Raw genomic sequence first — 6,603 nt, 5'->3', positions numbered from 1 at the left:
GAAGGAACTGGCTTGCTCTCACTGTCACCTGGATGTACTGCTCGCAATACAGAAATAAGCATCAGTACCTTCAGCACAACAATCAGTGAAGTCAAATCAACCTACACTCGATTTGGGGAAATACGCTTACCAACGACACCCCCTTCGCCATCAACTGTACAATAGGAGCACCAGACATCAGACTATCTTCAAGAATTGGAAGATTTATGCCTGCAATTAGTGGCAATCAATCAACAAAGGCTGCCACACCATCTCAACACAGTACAGCATCATCAAATCGCTACTTATGCTGCCCTAGCAATATCAATGCTATTGATTATTGCGTTCATTCTCCGAAAGAAGTATCAATCATGGAACCCAAGGCCGTCAACAATCAACCAAGCAGAGGCACGCGGATAATCAACCCCGATCCCCATTCCACGCCGCTTTTCAGTCGACTTGGGCGATGGTTGAACACCAGTTCAACGGCCGGGAGAATGTTCAGTCGCATATTTATGCATTAATTAATATTACATAACATACACTTATCGAAGAAGTCAGGTCGACCCATGTAACGTGAGACATAATAACAAACGACAAAGCATTGTAGCTGAGTCAACAATAACCGCTTCTGCAGCAATTTCTGCCAACGATGCGATCGCTCTTCAGAGGGCAAAAACACTGGTGCAATTGCTGACTATCACAATTGCCCAATAACACAATATCATATTAAATTCAAATTAATTCAATATTAACTCCAATTCCCTTTTACCATATTCTTACTAGACTCAGCACTTTCTGTACCTTTTGTTACCTATAAATAGAATTTAAGTTTGTTAAATAAAATCAGTATCAGAAACAGTAGGGGAGAGGGCCCTGTTGTGGACCAGGTACTAGTTGTGACCCACCCCTCAAAAACTTGGACAGCAAGCAGATGCTTCTAAACTGAGTATTGGGAGTCATATTCGGTAACAATACGCAGTTTTTGTGCTAATACCGAAACAAATAGCTGCTTTGGTCTAGGTGCTGTGAGCATAATAATAAAAAATGGGGGAAAAAAAACTTCAAAGTAAATTTTATTATTTTTCAAGTGCGAAAAAATGTATGTAAATTTTGTCCAAAAATTATAGTATTTCGTTTTCCTTGTAGTGTGGTCATTGTAGTCTGTGAATTGTTTTCGTTTTTAACCAAAATATATGCACAACATTTTTTTTTGGTTTTTTGGAAAAATTGTCTGTTTTGCCCGGTTATGACACACGCCAAGATACCTGTTGTAGACATCTTGTATTTTGTATTTAATGCGTGTATTTGGTTACGAAGCTGCATAATATTGTTGTTTAATGTAATTTAGTACAAATAAATAACATTTAGACCACAGTACATTAGTACACAGTACATTTGAGCTTTGAGCTTGATATCGAATTTAGACGATGCAGCGGCTGCATGGCAGCATGTGTACGTGTGACGTATACGATCTCATTTCACGCGTACAATACTGCACAGAATATCAAACTGTATTGCTTCCTTTTTTTTTTTTTTGTATTCAGTTCTTTATTTAGGCTACATTTAAATTTAATAGGGTCTCATACAGTATTTGGGGAATGAATAGACAAGGCTGCGCGGTACTGCCGCAAAGCATTGCTTCGCACACCCGTTCCGTCTCATTCCGCTCGCACTCTCCTTGCCCTCTCCGCCGCCCGAAGTTTCCGCAATATTGTTGCGGCAAACTTGGCCGTTGCTTCCCATGCCTTGGGATCCGCTACCATGTGTTGCACGAGGTGTTCGACGCTTGTGCTTGCACCTAGCTCCTCCTCTAGCAGGCGCCTCTCTTGCTCGAAGCGGTGGCACTCGAAGAAGACGTGGTGGGCGTCCTCCTCGATGCCACGGCCACAAGCCGGGCACCAATCCTCAGATTCGTGACCAAACTGCATTAGGTACGACCTGAAGCAGCCGTGTCCGCTCAGCAGCTGTGTGAGGTGGAAGTCCACCTGGCCGTGCTTCCGTTCCACCCAGACCTTAACATCCGGAATGAGTCTATGCGTCCAGCGTCCTTTAGTCGAGCAGTCCCATTGTCTCTGCCATCTCGCGATGCTCCCCAGCCTAGACGATGCCTTCGCTGCTCTCGTAGGAGTATTGCGGGTGCCCGTTTGGGCCCGCTCGTACAGCTCCACCTTTTCCCTTACTTGTTCCGCTATTGGGATGAGTCCCGCGATGACAAGTGCGGCGTCGTCGGATATCGTCCTGAACGCGCAGGCGATCCTAATCGCGCATAGGCGGTGTGTTGCCTCGACTCCTCGCATGTAGCTTGGCACCTTCGTCGCTTTGGACCACACTGGGGCAGCATACAGGATCTGAGAAGAAACAACGCTGGCGATTAGTTTCCTCCTTGCCTGTTTTGGTCCCCTGGTGTTTAGCAGAATTCTCGAGAGTGCTCGACATGTTTGAGAGGCCTTTGCGTTGGTGTGCTCCAGGTGTTCCCTGAACGACAGTCTGGTGTCCAGCATTACCCCTAGGTATTTTAGCGCCCTTTGGGATGTGACGTCATGTCCACCGACCGACACTTTGGCTGTCTCCACTTTCTTCCTACTACTGATCAGCACGGCATCAGTCTTGTGGGCCGCTAGCTGTAGTCCCGCTACGGCCAACCACGACTCGACGGCTTGTATTGCCTCGTTAGCAGCTGCTTCCGCCTCTTCCAGGTGTTTTGCCACCACTACGATGATCACGTCATCGGCGAAACCTATTATCGTCGTGTTCTCTGGCAGGTGTAGTCGGAGGACTCCGTCATACATCGTGTTCCATAGGAGCGGCCCAAGTACCGACCCCTGAGGAACTCCAGCAGTTATATCGTACGTTCTCGACCCCTCGCTCGTCTCGTACTTCAGCACCCTGTCGCTGAGGTAGCTGTCCACCGTTCTCAGTAGGTATTCTGGGATCCGGAGTGTGCGTAGAGCCTCCATGGTTTTTGTCCAGTCTGCCGTGTTGAAGGCGTTTTTTATGTCGAGGGTAACCAGTAGGCAGTACTGTTTGTTACCCCCTCTCCAACGTGTTCCGCTGATGGCCGTCTCCGCTATGGTTGTAACCTTTCCTATTGCGTCCAGCGTCGATCTTCCTTTACGGAATCCATACTGGTTGGTCGATAGGCCGCCGGCATCCTCTATGGCATCGCTTAGCCTGCGCGCAATGAGTTTTTCAAACGCCTTCCCCGAGTTGTCCAGAAGACAAATTGGTCTGTACGAAGATGGATCACCTGGTGGTTTCCCTGGCTTATTAAGCAGAAGCAGCTTTTGCATCTTCCACCGATTGGGGAACGTTCCTTCCTTGAGGCAGTTGTTGAAAACAGCTGCGAAGGCTGATGGCTGTAATGCGAGTGCCAGTTTTAGCGCTCTGTTCGGAACAGCATCGGGTCCTGGGGCTTTTTTGCTGGGCAGGCTCCTCCCAACCTCTAAGACCTCGGTTTCCGTGACTTCTTCGATGTTGGTTAGCGGCGCGTCGCTTCCTGGGGGCCTTCTGGCTCTTTGCGGGGCGCTTGGAAACAGAGTGCGGACTATCTCTTCGAGCTTTCCGGGTTCCGTTGGCGCCTTGCTTCCGGCGCTGAGTCGCTTCACTACAAGCTTGTAGGCCCTGCCCCAGGGATCTTCCTCCGCTGAGTCGCATAGCTTGAGAAAACACTCCCGCTTGCTATCTCGGATCGCGTTTTTTAGCGCTTTCCTGGCAGACCTATACTCCTCGTGGGATGTTACGAATCAATCTGTGCGCCTCGCTCTCTGCATCGCTCGTCTGGCCATCAGGCACTTTGTGCGAAGTTCTGCGATCTCTGCGTTCCACCAGACGATTGGCTCGTGATGCCGCGTGAACGGCTTGCGCCGTCTCATGCTTGCGTCGCAGGCCTCCTCCATTCTCGTGGCGAGCTGATTGGCCAACTCGTTGGCGCTTTCACCGCGGTAAGCCTCCCACCTTCCGAGGCTTTGCGCAAGTGCTCTAGGGCTGAGTGTGTCCTCCCTGTACGCCTTAACCTGCCTGTCTGGTCAACTGGATCTGGGATGCTCGCCAATGGTACATACGATCGCTTCGTGATCGCTTCCGGTGTACACGCCCCCTATTCACCACCTTGCATTGCGCAGGAGCGAAGGGCTCGCAAACGTAAGGTCGATAATCGACCCTGCTCCTGCCCTGCAAAAGGTCTGCTGGGAACCCTCGTTCAGCAGGGCTAGGTCGAGTGATGCGAAGGTTTCGAGCAGCGCTCGGCCCCTTGCGTTGGTGGCCTGGCTACCCCATTCGTGTGCCCAAGCGTTGAAGTCCCCTGCGATTAGGACGGGACCGCGACTCCTTGCATCGTTTGCAATGTCCTCGATGCTCCGGCTGTATGACTCAAGGGATAAACTGGGCACTAGGTAACAACTGTATACCCACAAGTTTCCAGCTCTCGCGTGCACGAATCCGTCTCCTGCCATCACGTTATGAAGTGTGAAGGTGGCACTTCCGCATGCCCACAATGCTGCTTTCCCTGTTGCGTCTGTCGCCCACTGCTCGTTGTCGCCAGTTTGGTACGGCTCGCTGAGGATAGCCAGGACTAGGTTGAGCTCTCTTACCGTTTGCATGAGCAGGTCCTGTGTCCTCTGCAGTGATTCAGATTGAGCTGAATCACTTCCATCATCGTTTCCTTGATACGACTTCATGCATGGCGAGGGGACACTGCCGGCTTCCCGCTTGGTGACCTCTATCCTCGCGGCCTTGGTCGGCGCAGACGAAGCATTTTGCCTTATTTAGGCAGTCCGCTATCTTGTGGCCTCTGTCGCCACAGCGTATGCAGCATCCCGTTCGGTCCGCTGCACTCTGGCATTTGGGCGCGATGTGCCCGATCTCCAGACACTTGTAGCACCTTGGCTTCGAGTCCCTTTCCTTGACTCTGCACATCGTCCACCCCACCTTCATCTTGCCTTTGCCCAGGACCATTTCGGCGTCCTTACTCGGCAGTCCAATTACGGCCGACTGGGTATCTCTGTAGGATGGGCGCAGGCTTCTCACGGTCACGGAGTTGGCATCTACAGAGAACTGGTCCGCAAGAGCCTTAGTGAGGTCCTCGGCACGCACAAGTGGGTCCAGGTCGCTGATCGATGTCATTCTCACCCTCGATTCTTCCGAGAGGGCTCGCACTGCCACTACTCCCTCCAGTACCTTGTCCAGTCGCTCCTTCAACGAGGCTGCACTTGAAACGTCGCCTCTGTTGAGCTCAAGAAGCAAGTTTCCATTTGCTGTGCGGCGTACCTTGTTGACGCTTTTGCTCAGGTCCTGCAGCTGGCTGTCGTCTCTACGGGTGACCAAAGATAGAACCTCGCTGTAGGTTCTACCATTGGCCTCGACAATCAGAGCATCTGGTCGGCGTGGTTTCCGATCTCGCTTCTTTGGTCCGGCCTTTGTCCAGCCTGCGTGCTCTACACTGCCTGGGATTGCGCGCTCTATGACGCGTTCCGCTGGGTTCGAACTGGTAGGCTGCACGTTGGTTGCTTTCTCCATGTTCTTCTTCTTCCTCCTGGGCTTGGTCGCCGCTTCCATATCGGAAACGGGGACCTCGCGGCTAAGCCGACGCCATGGGTCCGTTTGTGCGGCGCTGTCCCGTTTGGGGCAGGAGGAGGTCTGCAGCTTCGTATCCACTCCTTTTGCCTTCTTTCGCCCGCAGGAGGGGCACTCTGTGCGCTCCGCTGGCGTCCTCGGGAGAGTACCGCCGCTCGCGTTTTTCAGAGCAGCACACGCTCCTTCTTGAAGGGCCTTCATTTTGGTAAACATGTCCCTCATTATCATGTTTATGTGTCTCTTTTCCTTCGGGCGGTTGAGCAGCGTGTCGAGAAGGGTTCCCAACTCCGCTAGCATGTCGGCACAGGAGTTATCCGTGTCTGCCCTAGTTTTTTTTGCCGGGGTAGTCCTCTGCGCTTCTGTCGGACTGTTGGGGTCCCTTGCCCGCTTGGGCGTGTCCTGCCCGTCTTCCGGTGCTGCCTGAACCGCAACGCATTGATGGGAGGGCGCTGGGGTCGTGGCTGCGTTCAGTACTGGAGATCGTGCGATCCTTGAGCTGCTCCTGAACGCCGCTGAAGGCTCCGTCTCTTCTGTCCTGTCTGTCAGGATCGTGCTCGAACTTGGAGCATTCGCTGGCGAGGCGGCCAAGTTCGCCACCGTCTCGTCAGGTTTCTGTGGAATGGGATTTAGGGCCTCCAGAATCCGTGCCCTTGCCACGGGTTTCCCCGCGTGTGGATTTCCACTTGAGTGGTTGCCACCTGGAGTAATAATGTTGTTAATCGACATTCTTCCATGGGTGCATTTTATACCTTCTGCCAGGTTTTTTTACAATTTTGACCTAATTGTCAGGTTGCATTTTAAACCTCCTGCCAGGTTAGATTGCTGCCGGCCACTGTGGCTCAGTCGCAGACCACGTAGCCGCCCAATGTGGAACAGATGCTACGTGGATTTCCTTGGAGTTGATCCTGTGTGGTTTTTATGAACTGTGTGAATCCAACTTTAATTCCAACTCCTGGCCCGCCGTTGGAAGAGCAGCGGCACCTGGGTGTATGCTACAGTTTTCTGTTTTCCGGGCGATCGACCGTCGTAGCATGGAGCTTTTGTCACCGT

The sequence above is a fragment of the Drosophila obscura genome, unplaced genomic scaffold, assembly GCF_018151105.1.
Source record: "Drosophila obscura isolate BZ-5 IFL unplaced genomic scaffold, ASM1815110v1 contig_58, whole genome shotgun sequence".
Lineage (NCBI taxonomy): Eukaryota > Metazoa > Arthropoda > Insecta > Diptera > Drosophilidae > Drosophila > Drosophila obscura.
The sequence above is the reverse complement of the archived record's forward strand: the minus strand, read 5'-3'. Positions refer to the sequence as shown.